Genomic DNA, 16,058 nt, shown 5'->3' with positions numbered 1-16,058 from the left:
GAGCGACATCTCGTATCCTTCGTAACAGATACCTTTACATAAATAAACCTTTCTCTCATCTAACCAGTTATGAAATATGATGGTGAAAGCAGCAGCGGTCTCTCACTCTCACTCTCTCACTCTCACTCTCTCTCACTCTCTCTCTATTAACCTTTTATTTAGTTTCACATCCCTGCATTTGAATTTGTTTTGATGACTCCATTAACCTTGTTTGTGTTATTGCATATAATTTGGGGTGTTTTCTATTGTTTGTATTCTAATACTTTTGGGGTACTTTGGGATTTTGTTATTTCACATTCACAAAATATAATTATTTTGTCTTTTTGTGGTTTATAGTTTTGCAAAGATGTTCTCAAGTTCAGTCTAACAAACCCTCTGTCTAACACATAAACACGTCTCTGAGTTTCTCACACGCTCACATGCATGCATGCATGCAGACACACTCACACAGACACATGCGCACACAGACACACGCACACACACACACACACACACACACACACACACACACACATACACACACACACACACACACACACACACACACACACACACACACACACACACACACACACACACACACACACAGACGTGTACATTTGCGCTGTTATCTCCTTAATTAAGGAATACCACAAACTGCACTTTCTTCCATTTCCTTTGAAGATTTTGTTTTTCTGAAAGAGTAAGAGCAAAGGAGATATGGACACAAGATACAGGGAGGAGAGAGAAAACAATTCATAAATTTATGATTTTATATATATTTTTGTAACTCAACATTGTAGCAGTAATGTAGCGCCATATAATAATAAAAATTAAGAAAAGCAACAGTAATAATAATTACAAAAAAGCAAACTGTACATTAGTCATAGTACACTTTTGAGGTGCTTGTAGCTTGCAGATCGGCTATTTTTGCTACGACAGTAATATGCACTGTGGCCCCTCTGGAGTGAGTGTGGAAATATAGTGGCCCTCTCCAACGTCAAAGTAGTTGCCCACCCCTGATCTAGTAGGAACCCTCAGCCTGTTTATTATTTTCTACAACTGAGGGGGAATGAGCAGTAGATGGATGGGGAAAGAGACAGAGGATGAATTGGTTCCATATCTCTGTCCCTCTATAGCCTCTGGCTGTTCACCAGAAATGTAATGATCTACTGACACACATTTATTGAACAAATACTTGTAGACATTCTATGGCTGTCTGGCTGGAGTTTAGACTTTGCCTCCTGTTGTCTGTTTATTAGCCAGCGCTAGAAAATAATGTTTATGTTTGAACTTAAGTAAGCTAAAAGTGTGTGTGTGTGTGTGTGTGTGTGTGTGTGTGTGTGTGTGTGTGTGTGTGTGTGTGTGTGTGTGTGTGTGTGTGTGTGTGTGTGTGTGTGTGTGTGTGTGTGTGCGCGCATGCGCGCGTGTGTGTGTACACGTGCGGTCTGTGTGTGTGGAGGAGGTTCTGGGCATGCTGATATTTTAGGAATGTGTGAGTGCTCATTTTGTGTGCTTCTTATATTGTTTTAAGGTGCGTTTCTTAACATTTAAAATTAAAATAATACCCGTATAGGCCTGGGCCATGGCTCAGTGGTAAAACGCTATACCCGACATTTGTTTAATGCGTTTAAGTTCCAGACCCAAAGGAACGCACCCAGGGTGCCGGCCCGATTCCGGCGAGCTGCCCCGTGTCCAAAACGGTTGAGAAATGACAGAGTTACCGTGTGGGGGTCCCTCTACTGTACCCTCTACTGTACTGTACTGTCACTGTACTGTACTGGTACACCCGAAATCACCATATATAGTTAATATGTGCGTGTGTGTTTGTGTGTGTGTTAGGTTGCGCACAGGTGGTGAAAAACAACCATGCTGTTTTCGTGCTCAGACGCACCCACCCAGCCAGCCAGCCACCCACCCAGCCACACACATAGCTCCGTAAGGGAGTGGTTGCACCACTCAAATATTATAATCTTTTTGTCCATTCTGAAAAATACATGTAACAGGGTATCTGCACTGCAGGCTTAGGCAAGTCAGATTTTACTTTAATACCTTTATATTTAATATTGTGAGCTTGTAGATCTGTTCAAGCTGTTATTTGGTCTTGTTTATCTGTAAAGACAATCGGACCAATTAATGAATCGCTCCGATTGATTAATCAGACCGATCAGACCTGAGAACGACCAGAGATGCAGATAATTAAAAAAAACTAGAATTGTCCGATACCAATGTGTTTGCCTATTGATCTCCCATAACTAGTCATTCTATATCATTCTATAAGCTGTTCGCTTATCCCCAGCCAGTGTACGTATAAGGCAGTTCAGAGGGTCCAGAGCTTCCTAATAGCAGCTCTGTCCCTTCAGGCGGAGCACATAGCGCCCTGTCATCTCACTGCATGTCTCCTCAGTCAGCCGGTAAACCCCACACCTGAATATTGCATGAGCAGCCAAGTGTTTGGAAGGCTTACAGCACACGTCTGAATAATGGGAAGGTCCACAGCAGAATCGGTTAGATGGTTTGTGTGTATGTGTGTGATTATCCGTGTTGACTGAGGCGGTCAAAAATCCCTGGCCAGACATTGTTTGTGTACTAGTAGAGGTGTGCGCGTGAGAGCACACTTATAACACAGACATGCAAACCCATTGGATTTTAGCATGTCTGTCTGATAATTCAGGGCTAGAGCATGACATCAACACTACCAGGGTTCCGGTGTCAATTTCATTGTCTTTCTCTACATCCTCTTTTAATACATTTATTTCATTTATTTTCCTCCCTTTCTATAGCTTCACTTTCTCTCGTTAAAGTGAGTGTCACTTTATTGCATTCTATTGCTATTGTAGAAGGATAAAATGATACATTACAGAGTGAAGTTGCTGCATCATTCATCGCTCTCTGCAAATGTCAGGTAGATTATCACTGAGTCATCAAACACAAGGTGCCTCTTTGCTGCATTTCCCCACATACTGCTGTGTGTTTTGGAATATGAGTCATCCTATTCCTAAAAGCAGTGTAATACAGGTGCGTGCGTGCGTGCATGCGTCCGTGCGTGCGTGAGTGTGTGTGCGTGCGTGTGAGAGTGAGATAGCCTGGAAGTGTTTACATGTGTGTATATGATTTTTTTTGTGAAAATTCTCAAATTAATTGTGTGCATGCAATGCCATGCATGTCACTGTAGGCCTATGCACTGCACATCCATTTCCCCAGTGTAGTTCTCAGTTTAGATTTCTGTCATGTATTGTGGCTTCTAATGGCCAATGTAATCTTATTCATCTGTATTCTTGTTTAATATCCAATTCCTGTAAGATGTTTGTTACTTTCATTAATTTGGAGTCAAATTGGAGTTACCATAAAATATCTAATCAAGCCCTTTGTCGTGTATGTTGGTGACTCGTTGGTACGTTAGTTCTGCCAAGTGCCAACAAACTCAGGGATCAGATCATAGTTATACTAGCTGCTACGATGACAAGCATGAACCATGAAGACAGGCTGTAGTAAAACAATAGCTACAGGGCTAGCAGAGACATCTTAGCTCCTACAAGCTACACAATGTTAGATCATCTCATAAGGCACAAAGATGAACAACATAAGGCTAAACAACCTAGGTGCGGGAGAATTGTGGATTAATTATATTATATTGCTGCTATTATTATTAATAGCGATATAATACAATTCTATTACATTTCTTCCTCACCTTCCATATTTGTATTTAGTCTACATTTTTGTATCTGTCAATAGGTTTCATATGACGTAACTCACATGGTCCTGTTGGATGTCACTGTGATTGCATTGCCTGTGTTTTGCCTCGGCACCATGTGCAATTTATTCAGTGAAAACAGCAGATGCACTCATGCAAGCTCACAATGCGTTGCGATGGTCGTGAGTTCATAGATCGGCTATTTTCGGCAAAGTGATTAGCTGTAGACTAAAGGGAAACAAGCCCAAAATGACAGTCATATTTTACCAGCTGCACACACACACGCACACACACACACACACGCACACGCGCGCGCACGCACACACACATGCACGCACACGCCCACACACACACACACACACACACACACACACACACACACACACACACACACACACAGTGTGTTGCCACTACCAACCTGATAGATTGTAGACCAGCCTGCTTCGCAGCTGGTAAAAATGAGGCGGCAAAAGGTAGACCCATAGCATGTAAGCACTCATGCAGCTTACGCCAAAACGCATGTGGTCTCCAAGGTTAAGTCACAAGTGACATACATAATGTTTTGGAAAATATATTCACTTGTTAACCTTCTTCTGTCGTATGTCCTTAGACCTTCAGCTCTGTTGCAGCAAGCCAGTCCAGTGTGTCATTGTCTAGGGTCAATTCATCCACGATCACCATTCGGTGGCCGGTATATACGGTCTCACCACTCTGACCTAACCAAAAGAACGTCATTGTTAAAATGTATCTTTGCATTGGGGAGTATTGTTTGCCTTGCTGGGAGAATCCTGTGTTTGGCCTGTGTAGGCTGGCTGAAGTTGAAGCCTAGACAAACAAAAAGCCCTGATGAAGAGATTCTGTCTGTTTCTGCAGTTTTCTAAAAATCACACAAGTGTGAAGTGAGAGGCGCTCTTATCATCATCCATCATACATAACATTCCTTGCTCAGCCAATTAAATCATCACAAAGTCATTCCGGGCATTTACTTTTGGTGTCTTCACTTTTCTGCCCTCACTTTTATCTTCAATATGTACTTTGCTCAGCCAATCAAATCATCACTATGGGGTGATCAGCCAATCATCAGCCAATGTTTGTGTTCACAGACCCCCCGCACAAACACCAGAAGACCAGAGAGGTCAAGCCAGAGATTTTGGCCCAATGGTCAATGTGAGAGTAGCCAGTGGACCCTAGCTGTCTCCCTGGCAGTTCCCTTCATGCCCTCAGTGGCTAATCATCACTCTGACCTTCTCTCAAGTTGACTCAATTTACAAATCCAGCTTTCAATATACTGTGACTTCATTAATTGCACAAAGCTGGGCACGAACAGATGCTTGTTTTTAGGAAACCAGAAGAAAACGCTGCGAGCAGTTATGAAACAATATAATCAAAGGAGGTAAGCGAGCACCGCAGCAAAGATTGTAGCTCCCTAGACTAGAGCGTCTGGTTCAGGGGAATGACATCACGCCATTCATGAGAAGGGCCTTAGGTGGTCTTGGTACTTAAACGGGCCAAGATTAATGTTGTGTACTTTATAGCTGTTAAATGGTTGAGTGTGGCCTATCAGCCTAAGCCCCTATATTGCACGTTTATCATCCATCACCATCACCTGTCACCAGAATCTGTCTTATTCTTTCTTTATCTGTTTATCTTTTACTCTGTCACACTCTATTGTGCCCTCTGTATCTGTTTCTCTCTCACTCTCTCTCTCGTCATGTCCCCCCATGTCCCCTCCATGGTCGACTGTCAATTAAAGCTGGCCGTAGGTCGCTCTCTCTCTATCATTGTTTTGCCCCCACTCTCTTGCTCTCCTCCATCTTTCCTGACACTCACAAATATTAATACGTATTGTCTATTGATTCAGAAGCAGCATTCAAAAGAAGAAAAAGAGAGCATGTTGTTGTTGATGTACAGCGAGGGCGTGCAGGCAGCATGTGGTGGGCTTGGACTGGCCGCAGGCGTGAGAGGTGTCAGTGTGGAATGGAATGTCATGCCTGTAATTCCAGGCTTGTATGACTGAATGAGACAAGGACAGGGAACAGTCTGTATGTAGGTGGGTGTATGTATAGCGTATGTATACAGTATCTCATGTGTGTACGAGTGTGTGTATCTTTGTCTGTATGAATGTGTACATAATATATGTGACGTGTGTGTGTATGTGTGTGTGTGTGTGTGTGTGTGTGTGTGTGTGTGTGTGTGTGTGTGTGTGTGTGTGTGTGTGTGTGTGTGTGTGTGCGCGTGTGTACAGTGTGTATTTAAATCATTGGAATGCTGCGTTTCTCTGTCACGTCTCTTGTCTCAGGTTTCAGTGCGCTACTGCGCTTCAGGCTCTGCAGCCAGACCGCAGCGTCCCCTGCATGTGGCCTCTACTCTCTTCTGTCCTCATTCTCCTCTGATGTTGGAGCATCGCAATTAGTCAACACTTTCTCATTCCCTTCCTTCAACACACTTATATAGAAATCCCAGAATGGTTCTACATCGCAATGCATTACTTGCAACGCCGTCAGAAGTAGGCTTGAGCCCCATATAGCGTGCTTGATCATCAACCTTGAGTTAGCCAAAAGAGTGCCCATGTGGAGCGCTGGGACGGCCTAGTTACAGCGTAACTGCAGTGACAGTGTACAGTTAATATTTTGAGCTGATTGGTAACCATTAACCATATACAGTATGACTTTGTTGTAAGTCTACATTGAAGATTGCAGATCATACAAGCTTGCATCGTGATGTACTGTACCCTATTGTGAATTTGATATCTATTTTAAAATTGCACATAAGAATCAGTTCAAATTACTCTGTTCAAATTACCAGCGTATGGTTCTTGAAATTTCGTCATATGGCAGCCAAGTATATGGACTTTTAATGTTCGTTTACAGCAGTAAACGTCATGTGACGTCATCAAGTCAATGAATACATCTTGTGCCCCACACTTCACACAAGTGGTATTTTTGAGGGGCGCTAGCCCCTCCTATGCCCAGCTTTGAGTGTTTGAAGACAAACGTGAGGATGCAAATTGTGATTAGCCAGAATGAGATGATGTATGATGGTAAGAGAGCCCCTCACTTCTTTTATATTTCCATCAGCTAATTGAGGTACGACTGCCATCGCTCTGAATGACATCACTGTGGTGATGCAGTGATGTACTGTAGGGCAAGTTTGAAATTCTAATTGGAATGGGGGAGAATGCCGGTCTGAGTAGTCCTGTGTGTTTCCATATAACAGAAATTGGTCATTTTGCTTGACAGAATGATTAATGCTAGCATATTGCTAGCATATTGCTACCCTGGTCTTAATCTTAGATAAACAGTTCAAACTCTCCGTCCCCATGCTTTGTCCAACTCTGGAGCAAACAAAGACAGGTCTGCATGGGTGCTGATAGTTCAGTAAGCTCCTGAAGGGGACTCAGCGGCCCGCAGATAGATCACAATAGTTGCTACCTCCGTCCGTCATGATGGCAGGGTAATTCTGTCAGCCTGACGGGTGCTGGCGGATACAGCACATACAGGCAGACATGAAGAGACAGCATCGCCGGCTTCATCCTCCTCTAATTGACACGACTCGAATGGTGATGCCTCAACACTCAACAACTAACACAGGGATCAAGCAAACTTTTGATGTCTTTCTCTAGTTATCGACGCCATTTGATTTATTTTAAATATAGTTTTGGGCCTTTTTCTGCCTTTATTGATACAGTAGTTCACGGTGTTGAGAGACAGGTAACTGGGAGAGAGAATCGTGGTCACTTTTTCTTTCAAAAGTTTCTAAATATATACCTAAAATAGCATTTAAAATAGATCTACAAGCTCACATGGTGTCACAATTAATAATCACTAATAAAGAATTGTACTAATTTCATAAAAGAATGAATTCATAATCTATCTCGACATGTCATTATAGGCGAAAGGTTTAGTGAAAATAGCTGATCTACAAGCTCACAACACAATACTTTCACTATTTTTGCTACACTTCTACTGCTAATGTCAGTTGCCATAGTGATGGTGACCTAATAATCAACCCGCCTGCTGTCTTATACATTGCAACAGGTGTAAGACTTTTTAAAGAGTGTGAAGGGCAGAGCGGTTGGTTGTCTCTTATTAACAGGAACAAAGTCATACTTGCTGTAGCCATGAACTTAAAGGAGCATTCAGTGATTTGGGTGATTTTGAAAAAACCCCGGTCCGCCCCGGCAACAAGATGTGCACATGCACGCACTACAGTGAGGGGACACGCAACAGGCCAACAACACGCACACTAAGGCCCGCCCCCTCTCGATCATGATTGGCGGAAGGCCCCTCTCCATCCTGATTGGATGACGGCTGAGCCACCTAGCCAAAAACGAAACCTAAGGTTTGTTTGACCCCAGGGGTTAACTGGGGACAGGGATGAACTCCTTATATGGTCAGTACACTCTATAGTAGGGAGGATTATCACAACAAAAAACAAAAAAAAGTGATATTTGAATTAAGTGAAATCACTGAATATACCTTTAAATGGAATTTAAACACAATTTAGTTGTTGAAGCTATTGTTCTACTAGTACGGGGTAGAAAGGGGTGTTTTGGAATCGCATTCGCAAGGAGCCAAATAATGAACAATGCAAGATGTAGATTGTGATTAGGGATGTATGGGGGGGGTTGTTAAATATGTAAGTGACAATTGACATACATGCAGCAAATACAATATCCATTGCATGAGCATGGCCAAGTCGCCAACATTCAATATTGCTAGAGCACTGGAAAACCAAACCACTTCACTACCTTAACCACGTGAAGCCTGGCATCCCTATTCCAGGCATGTCATAAAAGACACAACATTTGTTGAAATAGGCAAACATTTAGCAAAAATAGCAGATCTAAAATTCACAATATGGTACAGTACATCATGATGCAAGCTTGTATGATCTGCAATCTTCAATGTAGACTTACAACAAAGTCATACTGTATATGGTTAATGGTTACCACTCAGTTCAAAATATTAACTGTACACTGTCACTGCAGTTACGCTGTAACTAGCCTTCTTGAATTGGACCTATAGACTGTTTAACACACAGATACCATTATTCCTGAATATGTGTCATTACATTTGTGTTATAAATCACGGTTTGCTGCCAGCTTGGTAAACTTGCCTCAACCTTTATTAGTACAGTACAAGTCCTGTGTAACTAACTGCAGGATGGGCAAAACCAGTTATGAATGGGTATTTGACTAGCAGGATGTTAATATTCGAGGGTCACAGTAGTGCTGTCGCCTCACAGCTAGAAGGTCCTGGGTTTGATTCCCGCTGGGGACGCTGTGGGCACTGGGGGCGTGTTCCCTCCTCCACGTCATCAGTGCCCATACCCGAGGCGGGGTTGGCGAAAGGACCTTTCTGTGTGGAGTTTGCATGTTCTCCCCGTGCCCCCTAGGGTAGGTACCCTCACAAAAACATGCCGTAATCCTGGTCTCTAAACTACCTCCCCCTGGCTAGCCGGGGAGCCTGATGGAGGGGAAAGGAACTGGTCTGAAAAACGTGTTCCTTCCACACGCTACGTCTGGCCGAAGAAACTCTCCCCTGTCAGGTGAAAAGAAGCAGCTTGGACTCCTCATGCATAGAAGGAAGCATGAGGTCAGTCCGCTGCCCCCCCAGGTTGGCAGAGGAAGTGTAGCGCCCAGGATTACATTAGATAACACAAAAATTGTGGGATAAAACATTTTAGAAAGGATGTTAATATTCAAAGAAAACTCCTTTTGTTTGGAAACTGATTGAATGTTAAGTTGTTTCTTCACATTCTAAACGTATAGTTGATGCTCTTATCCAGTGACTCACAACGAGTCAAGCAGAAGAAGCTGCCAAGAATGCCAACATCACAACTAATCTCTTGTGTACAGGATACAATGTTCAAAATGATCAGAGGCCTAGAATAGAGAAGGCAAGGTGGCTATTTCTGCTCCCTGATGCCACCATTATTCAGTGGTGCCCAATGCTATCATTTGTCTCTTCTGTCACTTTTCTCATTCAACACCTAAACGACTAAAGTGCTAAGAGGAAAAATATAGATTATTCAATATTCATCCATGGAAGTCTTGCTGGACAGAAATGATCTTTATGTAGCAATATACTGCTTCAGACAGTCACCTGCATCAAGCAGCTCAGCCCAGTGCAGATGCAGTTGAGAAGTTGGGGTTTCATTGTCTTGCTCAAGGGCACATCATTGAATCCTCATAACCCACCCATACTTTTGCAGCCAGTGTGGGTATTCAAGCCTGCAACCTTCTAGACTGGTTTTCTAACCTTTAAGTTACTATCACAGCTTCCTCAATGAAAGAAGTTATTGATTGAGATAGATTACCCGACTTTTATTTTAGTATGATAGACTTTGACATGGGATTATAGTATGCACTATGCACACATAGGCTACAAATAAAATGCATCATGTACATTTTCTGTAACATATAATAAGAATATAAGGAGAATAGGACTTCAACTTGGGAAGGTAAATATCCATTCATGAATGCAAATCAACAAATTAATATCTCAAACTGTTTTTGCAGTGTCCATTACACCTTTCATAAAAATCTAACCAGGAGAAAAAATGATCAGGGATAATACTTACATCACCAATGAATGCACTGTAGTAAAATGTGCAACTCTGAGAGTGTAAAATATTACATTTGGTTTCATTTGTACACACTCAGAGTTAAAACGAACACTGAGGATTGTACAGTATGATGTCTAGCTAGAGAGGAAAACCACTGTCTTGTCTGCCTGTGCCAAACTCTGGAGTCAATGATGTCACATTTTCCACCATTGTTCGCAGAGAAGTGGCAACACCCGATGGCATCTGTCAAGATATTTTATGCTGTCTGTAACCGAGGAGCTGCTCTGGGTTCCTCTAAAGAAAGAGTTTTTGAACCGAGTTCTCCAGTCGGAAGAAGTAAGAGACTTTAAAGGTACGTATTATGCGTTTCTTAGGTACCAGGTCTTATTACTTAACTTAAGACCTGGAAGCGTGATCAATGCCATTTGGCTATTCTGAGTGGCCAAACAGCATTGACCACGCCTCCAGGTCTTAAGTTAAGTCATAAGACCTGGTACTTAAGACACGCATAATACTGTGTGTTTGAAGGAAAGAGACAGAGATGGACATTGTTTATTCGTATAGCACATTTCATAATTGCTTTTTAGAAGTCATAAAAATACATACGAAGTCATTACAATATATTAGAATGCATGTGTGTGTTTATCTTGCTTATTGTATAGTTCTGGATAAGGCTAAATGCCTAAATTGTAATTAAAAGAAATAAGGAAGACAGCGAGAGAGTGATGGGGAGAGAGAATGATGGGTTGTGTTTAGTGTTCTAGAGTTCTCAACAGGCCCGAAAATTAAGCCCCAGCACTCGCCCAGCAGTCTGCTGTCAGCCTGTCACCCAGGTCAGATATCTTGAGCAGAGAACTGTGACTAACTTAATTGTGTCTCCCCCAAGATCAGCCAATAAAATTCTAACTTACCATACTCAATTGGCTCCAACTCCATCTGCCTCACTAGCCTGAGTTATCCAAAAGTATTGGGAGTTTCCTATCAATGGGATTGGTATTTGAGTGCATGGGATTGGTATACATTCATGCATTGAAGACTGCATGGATGATTGTGTGTGTGTGTGTGTAGTAGTGCTGTTCTGTACCGCAGCTAGGCTGGCTGCATCACTGTCTCAACTGTACTAACCTCAACTGCAAAGCAATGGAGAGTGTTGTGCTGAGTTCATCAGTGGATGTGAGCTTCCCTCTATCCAGGACATATACAACAGACTGTGTTATCAAAGGTCACAGGCTTATCAAAAAGCCATCCCAACCACAGACTGTGACATAGCCACAGACCCAAGGGCAGTAGATTGTTAAATAGCTTCTTCCCACAGACAATCAGGCTTATGAACAAACAGGCCAGGAAAAAGAAAATTAAGCTTCGGAAATGCTAATACCCTCTAATACTGTGCTCTCACCCCCACTGCAACTGTCCGTCTAGGATCAGGGCAGGCTGTGTGGTACAAGTCAAGGACACTAGCACAAACAGATGTTTGCTGTATAATGTGGAGAACTGTGCACCACCACCACCTTCAGTCAAACTATGTTCAATACTGCTGCTATTCTTTGATTTTTATTACTGTATATACTTGTTATACTGTATGTATTATTTGAGGAACCAGAACAAAATCATTTTACACGTATATAGGCCTACCTGTACACACAATGTAACAATAGAAACCTTGAACCCTGTTGTTGGCACAAACAGAATGCATTTTCATCATCATCGGTGCTGATGATGGTTAAAGCTGAAACAGGTTCTCGGGTTTACACTCAACGAAGACTTGGAAAAGATTCTGCATCGGTGGAGTTCTCCGACAGCATGCGAACAGCTGTCTTTACGTGCAACCATTACATGAGGTTGTGAATATTTATAGCTCCCATACCATTAATTCATAACATGCCATTAAGCACATCGAGATGAGTTAAGACTTGAAACGATTCTGAAACTAAATTTTCAGCTGCAATATTTCTTTTCCTTTTACCTGTCCATGATTATTCCCATGAGTGACACACGGCATGCACAGACCGCAGGGCCCTGGATAGATTAAGGGTTGACGAGTTCTGCACAATGGGTGGTTAATTGCTTGGTATTGTTTTCTTAAGTAGGATATACACAAAAAGCTGCTGGCGACACCATGCTCCAGACAGTGGTAGGGAGAGATGGTGACAAGAAAGTGGCCTTATTGTGACTCCCATACAGATACGTAATACATGTTTGTGAATATTTTTTCTTCTTCCCTAAATCATCCCCACCAGTTTGACATCCCTGGATTAGAGTATTGACCTCACAAATCTCTCATATTCAACCTCTGCAGCAGCTGTGTTGATAAATCCATGTCAGTTCTCCCTATCGCTTTCTCTTCATCTCTCTTTATTTCTCTTTCTCTCTCTCATCTTTCATGTCACGCCCACCACAGTTGGTCATATCCTCTTTCTCTCTCTGTGATTACACTCTCAAGCACAGACAGATACTCTAGCTAGACATGTTTGCAAACACAGATACATACAGTATACACTACTATACAAGCACTGTGCTGAAGCACATGTATGTATTGTATATACTGCACGTATGCACTTGTCTGGTGTTGTACTGTCACTCCCTCACTATTCACTAACTCTCTCTCTCTCATGCACACACACACACGTACACGCGCGCGCGCGCGCGCACACACACACACACACACACACACACACACACACACACACACACACACACACACTGAGAGTGCTCCACTTTATTCAGGTCTCAAGGTTAACCTATCAGTAGAGAATCAGTAGTGGATAGAAACAATTGCCATGACAACCTCAGACGGTCGAATGGACACGTGAGCAGCAAACCAATATATCGGATCCAGATTGCACAAGCAGTGCATTTCTACGGATCAGTTTGAAAAGACCCTTTTTTATGTTTAATGAGTACAATAGAGAGAGATTCCGATCGAGGCCCAACATGTCTGCCGTGTAACTGTAATAATTGTTCATGATTCATGTCTCATATTGTCGTTGTCGGGCAGAAACCTTGTATCTCAATATTTAAACTTTTAAAAATCGAGACACTACAGTGTCACACAGAAGTAAGAAAAAAATGCCAATTTACAAGCTCACAATGCATCGCAATGCAACACGTTGTGAAGTGAAAGTGGTGAAGTGTGTCTGTGGGTTTTATAAATGTTGAATCAATGAATAGTAGCCTATTAACAAGAGCTTATGACCAAATAATAACTGCATTGGATCCATTGGAACATAAGTTACAGTTTTGGAAATACAAGGTTTCCGTCCGACAGCAAGTCACCGCTGCCCCAGCAGAATGTTTAGAACATCAGGAGCATTAGAGCTATCAAACCTGTTAGTGGTGAGTCAGCCTAGATTTATTCTAATCTAGGGCATGGTGGCACAGTCTGTAGTGCTGTCGCCTCACAGCTAGAAGGTCCTGGGTTCGATTCCCGCTGGGGACGCTGTGGGCACTGGGGGCGTGTTCCCTCCTCCACGTCATCAGTGCCCATACCTGAGGCGGGGTTGGCGAAAGGGCCTTTCTGTGTGGAGTTTGCATGTTCTCCCCGTGTCCCCTATGGTAGGTACCCTCACAAAAACATGCAGTAATCCTGGTCTCTAAAACTACCTCCCCCTGGCCAGCCGGGGCGCCTGATGGCGGGGAAAGGAACTGGTCGGAATAACGTGATCCTTCCACGCGCTACGTCCGGCCAGGGAAATTCCCCCCTGTCAGGTGAAAAGAAGCAGCTTGGACTCCTCATGCATAGAAGGAGGCATGAGGTCAGTCCGCTGCCCCCCCAGGTTGGCAAAGGAAGTATAGCGCCCAGGATTACATTAGATAATTGGCACTGGGTGAAAAAACTGGGTTGCAAAATCGTGGGATAAAGATTATAAGAAAAAAAAAAAGACTTATTCTAATCTATTCATCTCATATTATCATTAGCTCAGTAGTAGTCAAATGTGTTTGTGCCAAAGACCCCCAAATAGATTTATATTTAGCCTTGGACCCTTATCTGAAAATGTTATGTGCCAGGGACCCCCAGAAGAGAAAATGTATGTAAAAAAAATATCTAAATTATTTCCAAACATTTTCGATATTTTTGAAAATAATAAAAAGATAACAGATGTCCAAACTGACAGCATATCACTTAGTGCGAGCTTGTATATCTGTTGTTTTTGAATGGAATGGATAAATAAAGTTGTTAAAATGATTGTGACGCTATATTAACAAATATGTGTGTGTGTGTGTGTGTGTGTGTGTGTGTGTGTGTGTGTGTGTGTGTGTGTGTGTGTGTGTGTGTGTGCACGTGTTGATGCTTGCGTGTGTGTGTGTGTATGTAGTCCTCTGCCAAAGTGCGTAAGCATGTGCAGTGCACATGTGCATGGTTTTGTGCGCGTGACTGTGCAGCATCTGTCGATTTGAAGTTGCTCTCATGTTTCAGATATGAGAAGTAACAGGATCCTGTCCAGTGCTTGGCTGGAGTTTGATTCAGCTTGCCTGGCATGATTAGGAACATTAGCCTGAAGGTTAGAGAAGCAGGATCGTGTTTGAATCCCCTCACAAGCAGGGGGGAAAATATGAATATGAATGAGCATCGCCTCTCTCTCTCTACCTAAAATCCCTACTGGCCAACCAAGAATGTAGTTAGGGCTGGACACTACTTGCGTAACAGGCTGCGGCTACAGCAGTGGTTGAAAAGGTACTCAATTTCTTTACTTGACTAAGAATATCAATACTGCAATGTAGAAACACCCTGTTACAAGTAAAAGTATGGTAATCCAAATTTACTTGAGTAAAAGAACAAAAGTATTGGCATCAAAATATACTTAAAGGTATATTCAGTGATTTCACTTAATTCAAATATCACTTGTTTTTTGTTTTGTTGTGATAATCCTCCCTACTATAGTGTGCTGACCATGTAAGGAGTTCCTCCCTGTCCCCAGTCAATCACTGGTGTCAAAAAACCGTAGGTTTCGTTTTTGGCTAGGTGGCCCAGCCTTTATCCAATCAGGATAGAGAGGGGCCTTCCGCAAATCACGATCGAGCGGGGGTGGGCCTTGGTGTGCGTGCTGTTGGCCTGTCGTGTGTCTCCCCACTGTAGTGTGTGCAACTGTGCATGGGCACATCTTGTTACCGGGGCGGACCGGGGGGTTTTCCAAATCACCCAAATCACTGAATGCTCCTTTAAAGGAGCATTCAGTGATTTGAGTGATTTGGAAAACCACCCAGTCCGCCCCAGTAACAAAATGTGCACATGCACACACTCTACAGTGGGGGGAAGTGCAACAGGCCAACAGCATGTGCCCCCACTTGATCATGATTGGAGGAAGGCCCCTTTCATCCTGATTGGATGAAGGCTTTGCCACCCGCCACCAAAACTGAAACTAGGGTTTTTTGACCCCAGGGGCTGACTGGGGACAGGGAGGAACTCCTTATATGGTCAGCACACTCTATGGTAGGGAGGATTATCCAAAAAAAAAGTGATATTTGAATTAAGTGAAATCACTGAATATACCTTTAAAGTAAAGTACACTACTCATTATGCAGAATGTTTCACAAGGTATCATATGTATAAAATGTATCAAACTCTTTTGAAAATAGCAGATTGCAAGCTTGTAGATCTGCTATTTTTAATGTATGTCTTGTAATAATAATCCAAATCTACAAAGTAACTAAGGTTGTCATATAATTGTAGTGGAGTAAAAAGTACAATATTTGCCTCTGAGTAGTGAAGTAAAAGTATTGAAAATTTGAAATACTCCAGTAAAGTAAAAGTACTAGCTCAACATTGTACTTGAGTAAATATACTCATGCTGTAGTTACTTTCCACCACTGGGCT

At 42.5% G+C, this 16,058-nt stretch overlaps 1 protein-coding gene across 12 annotated transcripts in view; it reads left to right on the top strand.

Moving 5' to 3' along the window:
• The window catches only part of pacs2 (phosphofurin acidic cluster sorting protein 2), an 85,264-nt gene that overhangs the window by 22,515 nt on the left and 46,691 nt on the right, over positions 1–16,058 (top strand). The gene's annotated exons all lie outside the window — the stretch shown is intronic.

Source organism: Electrona antarctica (assembly GCF_951216825.1).
Source record: "Electrona antarctica genome assembly, chromosome: 18".
In the NCBI taxonomy this organism is placed as follows: Eukaryota; Metazoa; Chordata; class Actinopteri; order Myctophiformes; family Myctophidae; genus Electrona; species Electrona antarctica.
Note: the sequence above shows the minus strand (reverse complement) of the source record. Positions and strands in the feature narration are given on the sequence as shown.